The 12541-nt window shown below is 39.5% G+C and overlaps 1 long non-coding RNA gene across 4 annotated transcripts in view; it reads right to left on the bottom strand.

Moving 5' to 3' along the window:
- Positions 1–945: 945 nt before the first annotated feature.
- LOC307184152 overlaps positions 946–12541 on the bottom strand; it is a 503327-nt gene continuing 491731 nt past the window's right edge. For all 4 annotated transcript variants that reach the window (XR_013827669.1, XR_013827670.1, XR_013827671.1 and 1 more), the window contains one exon: positions 946–1630. This is a non-coding gene — a long non-coding RNA (uncharacterized lncRNA). The remainder of the gene's footprint in view (positions 1631–12541) is intronic.

The following is a 12541-nucleotide window of genomic DNA, read 5'->3' as shown; positions in this document are numbered from 1 at the left end:
TGGGCACCTCAGCAGGCCAGAGACATGGGTCAGAAAGGCAGAAGTTGATGTGGTCTGTGTACTAATCGCACAATGCAAACACGGGCCCTTCTCTGGGTTGCATCTGAGGATTGCATCTCTCCTCCTAACCCTCCCTGGGAACCTCAAATGAGATCAAGGGCTTGTATCAGGCTTGAGCCTTAATTCTTCCAAGAAGAAGGGGAAGAGACCTGATCTAATAATTGCTTTAAGGACTGCAAAGGTTATTGACCCCATGATGGCAATCAACTGTTGTCTATCTCGGGGTGGGGGGGAGAGAGGGAGAGAGAGGGAGAGAGGGAGAGAGGGAGAGAGGCAGAGAGAGAGAGAGAGAGAGAGAGAGAGAGAGAGAGAGAGAGAGCGTGAGCAGATATAGCCTCCAAATACAGCATGAGAGATATCAGTTAGACCTAAGGAAATAGCTTATTAAGCATCAGATCAAATTCTAGTTGCTGCTACTTCCTAGCTTTGTGACTTTGTGACTTTACTTCATTTATTTAAGCTTCTGTTTATCTGTAAAATGGGGATTTAGTATTTACTCCATCAAGTTATTATGAGGATTAAGTGAAACTTTGCCTAGCACCTAGAAAGCTCTCAGTAATTATTAGTTATTGTTGATGTTTTGTATAGTCTTAACATACAACATATTTCTCAGTATCTGGAGTATTTAGGTACAGATTTTCCTAGTTGATCTCTCAATGGTACTTTCAACCCTTTACTTGCCAGTTGATATAACTGATTTCTTTTTTATTTCCTTATAAATACCCCTGAACAAACAGTGGCTAGAAAAATAACAAAAATATAAAGAACACTAACTAACATTTGTTGAGAGCTACTGTGTGCTAGGCTGGTGTTATGTGCTTTACATGCACTATCTCATTTTAATACAAGAATTCTATCAGGTAGGCAGAAATAATATACCTGGCCTTTGAGAAGCAACCTGTGAGATTGGCTCTACCACACCTAGAGACCCCAGGACTTGTTGGAAATATTTCTTCACACAGAGAACTCCAAGTGAGGTTGGAGGCCAAGCCAGTATGGCTATTGGTGGCCTTGGGCAGTAGGCTCTGTGAGCTTGCTGTGCAGAGGGAAAGGGAAATGGCTTGGTCCAGCAGGCGAGGCAGCCGGATCTCAGCCTGTAATTCTTGGTCCCTGGTACAATTAGTGTCAACAGGAATTTTCCCTGTGTAGCAAGCCAAAGGCTCACAGACTATAAACCATCATATCAGAGGCCGACCATTTGTGCCCTAGAAAGGTATGGAAGGAAGGGGGACCCATGGGAACCTCCACTGGCCCCCGATACTGCAGAGAACCAGATCCACAAGAAGGGAAGAAGAAAGGAGGGAAAAGGGCAGGGAACAGACTTCATTGAATATATATTTTCAAGTAAATCAAGTAAATCCCAGGGGTGGAGTGGAAAGTGAAGAGCAAAAAAAAAAAAATTCAGCCTGGAGCTATTTTCTCTCAAGTCAAGCTGTCCCTAAAACAGTTGGCCCAGCTCCAGGTATAAAAGCTCAGACCTTTGTTGTCACCTGAAAACTTCAGAATGTTTCCTTGCTCAGTCTGGAGGACTGCCCACCTCACCTCTTCTTGGTGCTGCTCCATTGAGAACCTAGAAATTTAGAAAGAAATAGGGAGCCATTTAGCAGGCAAAAGTTTGCCTACACAGCCTGTGATGCTCAAACTTTACTGAGCATAACAGTCACCTAGAGTGAGCCTTAAAAATGTAGATTCTTGGGTCCTAGCCACAGATATTTTGATCCAGTAGGTCTGAAGTGAGGTCCAGGAATTAATATTTTTCACAAGCAACCCAATTGATTCTACTACAGAAGATCGGCACATCATGTTTTGAGAAACATCACTTTAGTCTATCATCCCCATTTTACAGATCATCAAATGGAGGCCCAGAAAGTACAAATGACTTAGCTAAACGTCTCACAGAGAGGGTTCTTGGAGGGTCTACATCTTAAACTTAGATTTTCTGATTACCAGTATTGCTAGTCTTACCTAAGCTGGACCCATTAAAAGTGACTTTGGCCTCCATTTGCCGTGGCTTATTCCTTGCCAGGGGCCTATGGTTCTTCACACCTCAAGTCAAGGGTCAATTCTTCAGGGAGACTATTTTGCCCCTCCCCACCCCAGTCTAGGTGAGGTTCCTTTCTTCTCTGCTCTCAGAAAACCACACCGCTCTCCTTCATGGCATTCCCCCTGGTTTCTGTTTACTCACTCCTCCACGTGATTATTGGATCAATATCTGCCTCTCTCTTCCTAGACTTCATACTCAATGAGAGCAGGCAGTGTTTCTTTTTGCTCATCCAAGGAGCTTGCACACTGTCTGATGGATTGTATGTGCTCAATAAATATTTATTAGATGAGCAATAGAATGAATGAGTGAATGAAAAGGACAGGTTGATTTCAGCCTTAACTGAAAGTCAAAATAAAGAAAAATTTGTGAAACTTTTGTCCTCCAATGGGCTTTCTCTGTTTAGACATTTTTTTTTTTTTTTTTGGTTCTTCTTTTTGACCCACCTTTTTGATCCCAACATCTAATCCCATCCCTCAAACCAGAGCTTCTTGCGGGCAAAATTGTGTAGAAGGAGGTTTGCTTTCTTTGATCATCTGTCTATTTCTTTAATCTTTCTATCTTTCCAGTGAATTCTGTGTTGGAAATCCATTCTTCTCTATGCAACCCTCCCTCACTTTCAATTCTAACCCTTGCCTAAGATCCCAATGCTCTCTGATAGGTGTGAGGTGATATCTTACTGTGGTTCTGATTTTCATTTCCCTGATGATTAGTGATGCTGAGCATCTTTTCATGTGTCTGTTGGCCATTTGTATATCTGCTTTGGAAAAATATGTATTCAGGTCCTCTGCCCATTTTTATTTTCTTTTATTTATTTTCTTTTATTTTTTTAACATCTTTTTTTCGAGTATAATTGCTTTATAATGGTGTGTTAGTTTCTGCTGTATAACAAAGTGAATCAGCTATACATATATCCCCATATCTCCTCCCTCTTGCATCTCCCTCCCACCCTCCCTATCCCACACCTCTAGGTGGACACAAAGTACTGAGCTGATCTCCCTGTGCTATGCGGCTGCTTCCCACTAGCTATTTTACATTTGGTAGTGTATATATGTCCATGCCACTCTCTCACTTTGTCCCAGCTTACCCTTCCCCCTCCCCTTGTCCTCAAGTCCATTCTTTATATCTGCATCTTTATTCCTGTTCTGCCCCAAGGCTCTTCAGAACCTTTTTTTTTCTTTTTTTACATTCCATATATATGTGTTAGTATACAGTATTTGTTTTTCTCTTTCTGACTTAATTCACTCTGTATGACAGACTCTAGGTCGACCCACATCACTACAAATAACTCAATTTCATTTCTTCTTATGGCTGAGTAATATTCCATTGTATATATGTGCCATATCTTCTTTATCCATTCATCTGTCAATGGACACTTAGGTTGCTTCCATGTCCTGACTATTGTAAATAGAGCTGCAATGAACACTGTGGTACATGACTCCTTTTGAATTATGGTTTTCTCAGGGTATATGCCCAGTAGTAGAATTGCTGGGTCGTACGGTAGTTCTATTTTTAGTTATTTCAGGAACCTCCATACTGTTCTCCATAGTGGCTGTATCAATTTACATTCCCAACAACAGTGCAAGAGGGTTCCCTTTTCTCCACACCCTCTCCAGCATTTATTGTTTGTAGATTTTTTGATGATGGCCATTCTGATTGGTGTGAGGTGATACCTCATTGTAGTTTTGATTTGCATTTCTCTAATGATTAGTGATATTGAGCATCCTTCCATGTGTTTGTTGGCAATCTGTACATATTTGAAGAAATGTCTATTTAAGTCTTCTGCCCATTTTTGGATTGGATTGTTTGTTTTTTTGGTATTGAGCTGCATGAGCTGCTTATAAATTTTGGAGATTAATCCTTTGTCAGTAGCTTCGTTTGCAAATATTTTCTCCCATTCTGAGGGTTGTCTTTTCATCTTGTTTATGGTATCCTTCACTGTGCAAAAGCTTTTAAGTTTCATTAGGTCCCATTTTCTTATTTTTGTTTTTATTTCCATTTCTCTAGGAGGTGGGTCAAAAGGGATTTTGCTGTGATTTATGTCATAGAGTGTTCTGCCTTTGTTTTCCTCTAAGAGTTTTATAGTGTCTGGCCTTACATTTAGGTCTTTAATCCATTTTGAGTTTATTTTTGTATATGGTCTTAGGGAGTGTTCTAATTTCATTCTTTTACATGTAGCTGTCCAGTTTTCCCATCACCACTTACTGAAGAGGCTTTTCTCCATTGTATATTTTTGCCTCCTTTATCAAAAATAAGGTGACCATATGTGTGTGCGTTTATCTCTGGGCTGTCTATCCTGTTCCATTGATCTATATTTCTGTTTTTTGTGCCAGTACCATACTTTCTTGATTACTGTAGCTTTGCAGTATAGTCAGAAGTCAGGGAGCCTGATTCCTCCAGCTCCGTTTTTCTTTCTGAAGATTGCTTTGACTATTCGGGGTCTTTTGTGTTTCCATACAAATTGTGAAATTTTTTGTTTTAGTTCTGTGAAAAATGCCATTGGTAGTTTGATAGGGATTGCATTGAATCTGTATATTGCTTTGGGTGGTACAGTCATTTTCACAATGTTGATTCTTCCAATCTAAGAACATGGTATATCTCTCTAACGCTTTGTGTCATTTTTGATTTCTTTCAACAGTGTCTTACAGATTTCTGAGTACAGGTCTTTTGTCTCCTTAGGTAGGTTTATTTCTAGGTATTTTTTCCTTTTTGTTGAGATGGTAAATGGGAGTTTTTCCTTAATTTCCCTTTCAGATTTTTCATCATTAGTGTATAGGAATGCAAGAGATTTCTGTGCATTAATTTTGTATCCTGCTACTTTACCAAATTCACTGATTAGCTCTAGTAGTTTTCTAGTGGCATCGTTAGGATTCTGTATGTATTCTCATGTCATCTGCAAACAGTGATGGTTTATTTCTTCTTTTCTCATTTAGATTCCTTTTATTTCTTTTTCTTCTCCAACTGCTGTAGATTAAACTTCTAAAACTATGTTGAATAATAGTGGTGAGAGTGGGCAATCTTGTCTTGTTCCTGATCTTAGTTGAAATAGTTTCTGTTTTTCACCATTGAGAACGATGTTGGCTGTGGGTTTGTCATATACGGCCTTTATTATATTGAGGTAAGTTCCCTCTATGCCTACTTTCTGGAGGGTTTTTATCATAAATGGGTGTTGAATTTGTCAAAAGCTTTTTCTGCATCGACTGAGATGATCATATGGTTTTTATCCTTCAATTTGTTAACATGGTTTATCACACTGATTGATTTGTGTATATTGAAGAATCCTTACATTCCTGGGATAAACCCCACTTGATCATGGTGTATGATCCTTTTAATGTGCTCTTGGATTCTGTTTGCTAGTATTTTGTTGAGGAGTTTTATATCTATGTTCATCAGTGATATTGGCCTGTAGTTTCCTGTTTTTTTGTGACATCTTTGTCTGGTTTTGGTAGCAGGGTGATGGTCGCCTCAGAGAATGAGTTTGGGAGTGTTCCTCCCTCTGCTATATTTTGGAAGAGTTTGAGAAGGATAGGTGTTAGCTCTTCTCTAAATGTTTGATAGAATTTGCCTGTAAAGTCATCTGGTCCTGGGCTTTTGTTTGTTGGAAGATTTTTAATCACAGTCTCAATTTCAGTGTTTGTGATTGGTCTGTTTATTTTCTATTTCTTCCTGGTTCAGTCTTGGAAGGTTCTGATTTTGTCAGAATTTGTCCATTTCTTCCAGGTTGTCCATTTTATTGGAATATAGTTGCTTGTTGTAATCTCTCATGATCCTTTGTATTTCTGCAGTGTCAGTTGTTACTTCTCCTTTTTCATTTCTATTGATTTGAGTCCTCGCCCTCTTTTTCTTGATGAGTCTGGCTAAAGGTTTATCAATTGTCTTTACTTCTCAAAGAACCAGCTTTTAGTTTTAGTGATTTTTGCTATTGTTTCCTCATTTCTTTTTTCATTTATTTCTGATCTGATCTTTATGATTTCTTTCCTTCTGCTAACTTTGAGGGTTTTTTGTTCTTCTTTCTCTAATTGCTTTAGGTGTAAGGTTAGGTTGTTTGTTTGAGATGTTTCTTGTTTCTTGAGGTAGGATGTATTGTTTTAAACTTCCCTCTTAGAACTGCTTTTGCTGCATCCCATAAGTTTTGGGTCATCGTGTTTTCATTTTCATTTGTTTCTAAGTATTTTTTGATTTCCTCAGTGATCTGTTGGTTATTTGTAGTGTACTGTTTAGCCTCCGTGTGTTTGTATTTTTTACGGATTTTTTCCTGTAATTGATATTTAGTCTCATAGCGTTATGGTAGGAAAAGTTATCTGATACGATTTCAATTTTCTTAAATTTACCAAGGCTTGATTTGTGACCCAAGATATGATGTCTCCTGGAGAATGTTCCATGAGTACTTGAGAAGAAAGTGTATTCTTTTGTTTTTGGACGGAATGTCCTATAAATATCAATTAAGGTCATCTTATTTAATGTGTCATTTAAAGCCTGTGTTTCCTTATTTATTTGCAGTTTGGTTGATGTGTCTATTGGTGAAAATGTGGTGTTAAGGTCCCCTACTATTACTGTATTACTCTCACAATAATTTCCCCTTTTATTGCTGTTAGCATGTGTCTTATGTATTGAGGTGCTCCCATGTTGGGTGCATAAATATTTACAATTGTTATATCTTCTTCTTGGATTGATCCCTTGATCATTATGTAGTGTCCTTCTTTGTCTCTTGTAACAGTCTTTATTTTAAAGTCTATTTTGTCTGATATGAGAATTGCTACTCCAGCTTTCCTTTGATTTCCATTTGCACAGAATATCTTTTTCCATCCCCTCACTTTCAGTCTCTATATGTCCCTAGGTCTGAAGTGGGTTTCTTGTAGACAGCCTATATATGGGTCTTGTTTTTTTTATCCGTTCCGCCAGTCTATGTCTTTTGGTTGGAGCATTTAATCCATTTACATTTAAGGTAATTATCGATATGTATGTTCCTATTACCATTTTCTTAATTGTTTTGGGTTTGTTACTGTAGGTCTTTTCTTTCTCTTGTGCTTCCTGCCTAGAAAAGTTCCTTTAGCATTTGTTGTAATGCTGGTTTGGTGGTGCTGAATTCTCTTAGCTTTTGCTTGTCTGTAAAGCTTTTAATTTCTCTGTCAAATCTGAATGAGATCCTTGTTGTGTAGAGTAATCTTGGTTGTACGGTTTTCCCTTTCATCACTTTAAATATGTTCTGCCACTCTCTTCTGGCTTGCAGAGTTTCTGCTGAAAGATCAACTGGTAACCTTATGGAGATCCCCTTGTATGTTATTTGTTGTTTTCCCTTGCTGCTTTTAATATTTTTTCTTTGTATTTAATTTTTGATAGTTTGCTTAATATGTGTCTTGCCATGTTTCTCCTTGGATTCATCCTGTATGAGACTCTTTGTGCTTCCTGGACTTGATTATTTCCTTTCCCATATTAGGGAAGTTTTCAACTATAGTCTCTTCAAATATTTTCTCAGTCCCTTTCTTTTTGTCTTCTTCTTCTGGGACCTCTATAATTTGAATGTTGGTGCGTTCAATGTTGTCCCAGATGTTTCTGAGACTGTCCTCAAATCTTTTCATTCTATTTTCTGTATTCTGCTCTGTGGTAGTTATTTCCGCTATATTATCTTCCAGGTCACTTCTGCCTCAGTTATTCTGCTATACTGATTCCTTCCAGAGAATTTTAAATTTCATTTATTGCGTTGTTCATGATTGTTTGTTTGCTCTTTAGTTCTTCTAGGTCCTTGTTAAATGTTTCTTGTATTTCTCCATTCTATTTCCAAGATTGTGGATCATCTTTAGTATCATTACTCTGAATTCTTTTTCAGGTAGACTGCCTATTTCCTCTTCATTTCTTTGGTCTGGTGGGTTTTTGCCTTCCTCCTTCATCTGCTGTGTGTTTCTCTGTCTTATTTTGCTTAACTTACTGTGTGTGGGGTGTCCTTTACGCAGGCTGCAGGTTTGTAATTCCCACTGTTTTTGGTGTCTGCCCCCAGTGGCTAAAGTTGGTTCAGTGAGTTTCCTGGTGGAGGGGAATGGTGCCTATGTTCTGGTGGATGAGGCTGGATCTTGTCGTTCTGGTGGGCAGGATTGCATCCAGTGGTGTGTTTTGGGGTGTCTGTGACCTCATTATGATTTTAGGCAGCCTCTCTGCTAATGGGTGGGGTTGTGTTCCTGTCCTGCTAGCTGTTTGGCATAGGGTGTCCAGCATTGTAGCTAGCTGGTTGTTGAGTGGAGCTGGGTCTCAGTGTTGAGATGGAGATTTCTGGGAGAGCTTTTGCCGTTTGATATTGTGTGGAGCTGGGAGGTCTCTGGTGGACCAATGTCCTGAACTCGGCTCTCCCACCTCAGAGGCAAAGGCCTAACACCCGCCTGGAGCACCAAGACCCTGTCAGCCACACAGCTCAGATGAAAAGCGAGGAGTAAGAAAGAAAGAAGGAGAAAGAGAGAAAGAAAGGAAGAAAGAAAGGAAGGAAGGAAGGAAGAAAGAAAGAAAGGGAGAAAGAGAGAAAGAGAAAGAGAGAGAGAGAGAAGGAGGGAAGGAGGGAGGGAGGAAGAAAGAATAAAATTATTAAAATAAAAAATAAAATAAATTATTAAAAATAAGATAAAAAAATTTAAAAGTAATAAAAAAAAGAAAGAAGGAAAGAAAGAAGAGAGCAACCAAACCAAAAAACAAATCCACCAATGATAACAAGCTCTAAAAACTATACTAAAAACAAACAAACAAAAAACGGACAGACAGAACCCTAGGACAAATGGTAAAAGCAAAGCTATACAGACAAAATCACACAAAGAAGCATACACATAAACACTCACAAAAAGAGAAAAAGGAAAAAAAAATATTTTGGGAAGTCTGAGGTCTTCTGCCAGCATTCAGTAGGTGTTCTGTAGGAGTTGTTCCACATGTAGATGTATTTGTGATGTATTTGTGGGGAGGATAGTGATCTCCACGACTTACTCCTCTGCCATGTTGAAGGTCTCTTCCTCTGCCCATTTTTAAATTGGGTTGTTTATCTTTTTGATATTGAGCTGTATTAGTTCTTTGTATATTTTGGATATTAACCTCTTACTGGATAGATTGTTTGCAAATGTCTTTTCCCATTCAGTAGGCTGCCTTTTTGTTTCACTGACAGTTTTCTTTGATGTGCAAAAGCTTTTTAGTTTGATGTAGTCCCATGGGTTTATTTTTGCTTTTGTTTCCCATCAAAAAGACAACAAAGAGCAAGTGTTGGCAAGGACGTGGAGAAAAGGGAACCCTCTTGCACTGTTGGTGGAAATGTAAATTGGTGCAGAGATCATAGAAAACAGTATGGAGCTTCCTCAAAAATTAAAAATAGAACTGCCATGTAATCCAGCAATTGCACTTCTGGGTGTTTTCCTGATGGAAACAAAAATACTAATTAGAAAAGATACATGTGCTCCAATGTTCACTGCAGCATTATTTACAATAGCCAAGATATGGAAGCAACTAAGTGCCCATAGGTAGATGAAAGGATAAAGATGTGACGTAGGTATACACAAACACACCACACCACACACACACCACACCACTCACCCACCCACCCACCCACCCCCACACACACAGGAATATTGCTCAGCTATAAAAAAATGAAATCTTGTCATTTGTGACAACATGGATGGATCTAGAGAGTATTATGCTAGGTGAGATGTCAGATAGAGAAATATACTGCGTGATCTCATTTATATGTGGAATCTAAAAAACAAACAAACAAACAAAGCAAAAGGAAAACAGACTCATAGGTACAGAGAACAGAGTGGGGAGGGGTGATGGGGTGGACAAAATAGGCAAAGGAGATTAAGAGGTACGAATCTCCAGTTATAAAATAAACAAGTCACAGGGATGTAATATACAGCATAAGGAATATGGTCAATAATACTGTAATAAATGTAAGCAGACAGATGGTTACTAGCCTTATTGTGGTGATCATTTCATAATGTATGCAAATGTCAAATCATTATGTAGCATACTTGAAACTAATGTAATATTGTACAGCAACTGTATTTCAATAAAAATAAAATTCCCAGTGCTCTCATATTGCTTCCAGTCACCCCTAATCCTGACCTTTCTAACCTTCTGTTCCTGGTCAAAGTCCATCTGTCCAACGTCCTATTTCCTGAAGGCCCTGTGCATATCAGGACAACTGTGTAAAGTGACGGCTTCCTGCCAACAGTGGATAATGACCTAATCTGTTGCTCCTTTTCCTCCCTTTTAATTTGATCATCATTCTCTTAACCAAGGAGGTGGTCAAAACTTTGATATTAGGAATCATCCTCTATGGAGCCCAAGAAGCAGTGATGATAGGAGGAGGTTTCTAATGATCAGCAAATATTTATTGAGCCCTGTGTTAGGGTCTGAGGGACATACAAAGATGAATAAAGAGCATTTCTTCTTCTCAAGCATCTTTATGGGAAGACAAGCATTCAATGACAGTGTAGGAGTCCAGTATCTAGTTGCTTGTCAAACAAACAATGGTAAACACATTATGAGTTTAAATTAGACTGTGTGTATAATACACTTTGTATTAAGCCTGACACATAGTAGGCCCAGTCAGTAATGTTAATTCTTCTTCCCTCTTAGGGAGGGAGAGATTTTTCAGGGCTGGAGTAGGTTAGCTGGCCTCCACTTAGGAGGGGTGCTCTCTTAGCAGCTCTGGGAACATATTCAACTTGTGAAGAAACTTTTTCAACTCCATAAATGTACCCATTTTTATTCAGAACTGATTTCTATTAAGAAACAATTACAGGGGCTTCCCTGGTGGTGCAGTGGTTAAGAATCTGCCTGCCAATGCAGGTGACACAGGTTCGAGCCCTGGCCTGGGAAGATCCCACATGCCGTGGAGCAACTAAGCCTGTGCGCCACAACTACTGAGCCTGCGCTCTAGAGCCCGCGAGCCACAACTACTGAGCCCACATGCCACAACTACTGAAGTCTGCCCTCCTAGATCCCGTGCTCTGCAACAAGAGAAGCCACCACAATGAGAAGCCCGCGCACCGCAACAAAGTGTAGCCCCCGCTCGCACAGCAACTAGAGAAAACCCGTGCGCAGCAATGAAGACCCAATGCAGCCAAAAATTTAAAAAAAAAAAAAAAAAGAGTGGTGACCTCCCAAAACAACACTGCAAGGGCTGAGTCACTTTAAAAAAAAAAAAGCAACAATTACAGAAAAAGAGTATATATATATATATGTATAACTGAATCACTTTGCTGTACACCTGAAACTAACACAACACTGTAAATCAACTATACTTCAGTTACAAAAAAAGCAATTACATTAACCCTTAAACAATGGGAGTGGGGAGAGGGGGCAAAGGAGGGGTTTAGGGTCGAGAGAGGAGAGTTTACAGTCAGGCCTGGCCCTCTGTATCCGTGGTTCCAACTGGGAATTGTGTAGTTCTGTACATAGTACGTATTTATCGAAAAAAATCTGCATGTGAGTGGACCCGCACAGTTCAAAGCCATGTTTTTCAGGGTCAACTGTGTTCTCTTCACATTCAAGCAGGTCTCCTAGGACCCAGCTGATCCACACCTTTTTACTTGATGTGTGTACACAGAAGAGAGAGAATCAGAGCTGGAAGGGACTACAGAGGTTGTACGGCTCTTCCCTCATCTCACGGATGCTGGAACTGAGGCCAGACAAGTGACATGATCGTGGTCACTCAGAGCCAGAACGAGGACTGAGCCCTCAAATATCCAGCCCCAAACTCTTAAAAATAAATATACTTAACATAACTGTATACTATGTGTATTATTCAACCACTAAGCAAATGAAAATAGCTTTTAAAAATTATCAAAGTATGTGCTTATGGTAAAGCTATGGAAAGGTATAGAAAACAAAAGGGAAACATTATAAATCAATTATACTCAATAAAACTTTTTAAAAAAGTATTCTCTATATGTAAAAAAAAAAAAAAAGGGAAATCAACTTTTTATTCCACTATCCAGAGATAGCATCTCTATAAACATTTTTGGCAAATGTTTTTCAGACTTCACACACACACACACACACACACACACACACACACACACACACACCCCATGCTGCTTGGGCCCCTAGCCTCTATTCTATATCCCACTGCACCCACAGCTGTCTGCTGAGCTCCCCACCTCTCAGACCCAGGCTGACCCTCCCCTGTGGCTCTAGGGTGGACAATCCAACCCAATCAGAGCCAGTGAGGGCCCAGGGACTCTTTTTTCATGGGATTTGAGGATGAGACGACGTAAAGTTTGGAGCAAGGTCTGCAAGTATTCCAGGGAGGGCCTACCTGTCTGGGTCTGGAGCTGAATGGAGCTGAGTGATATTGTCTGTCCTTCCCACACTCTCCCATAGTACTTACTAGAATAATCCCCGTGCATTAGAGTAGCTAGCTGGCTGTTACCAGTGTATTCGATTCTTAAAGGACTTTGAGCAAGTCACTTT

This window comes from Stenella coeruleoalba, assembly GCF_951394435.1.
Source record: "Stenella coeruleoalba genome assembly, chromosome: 3".
Taxonomy (NCBI): Eukaryota; Metazoa; Chordata; class Mammalia; order Artiodactyla; family Delphinidae; genus Stenella; species Stenella coeruleoalba.
This window is presented reverse-complemented; position numbering and strand designations above follow the sequence as displayed.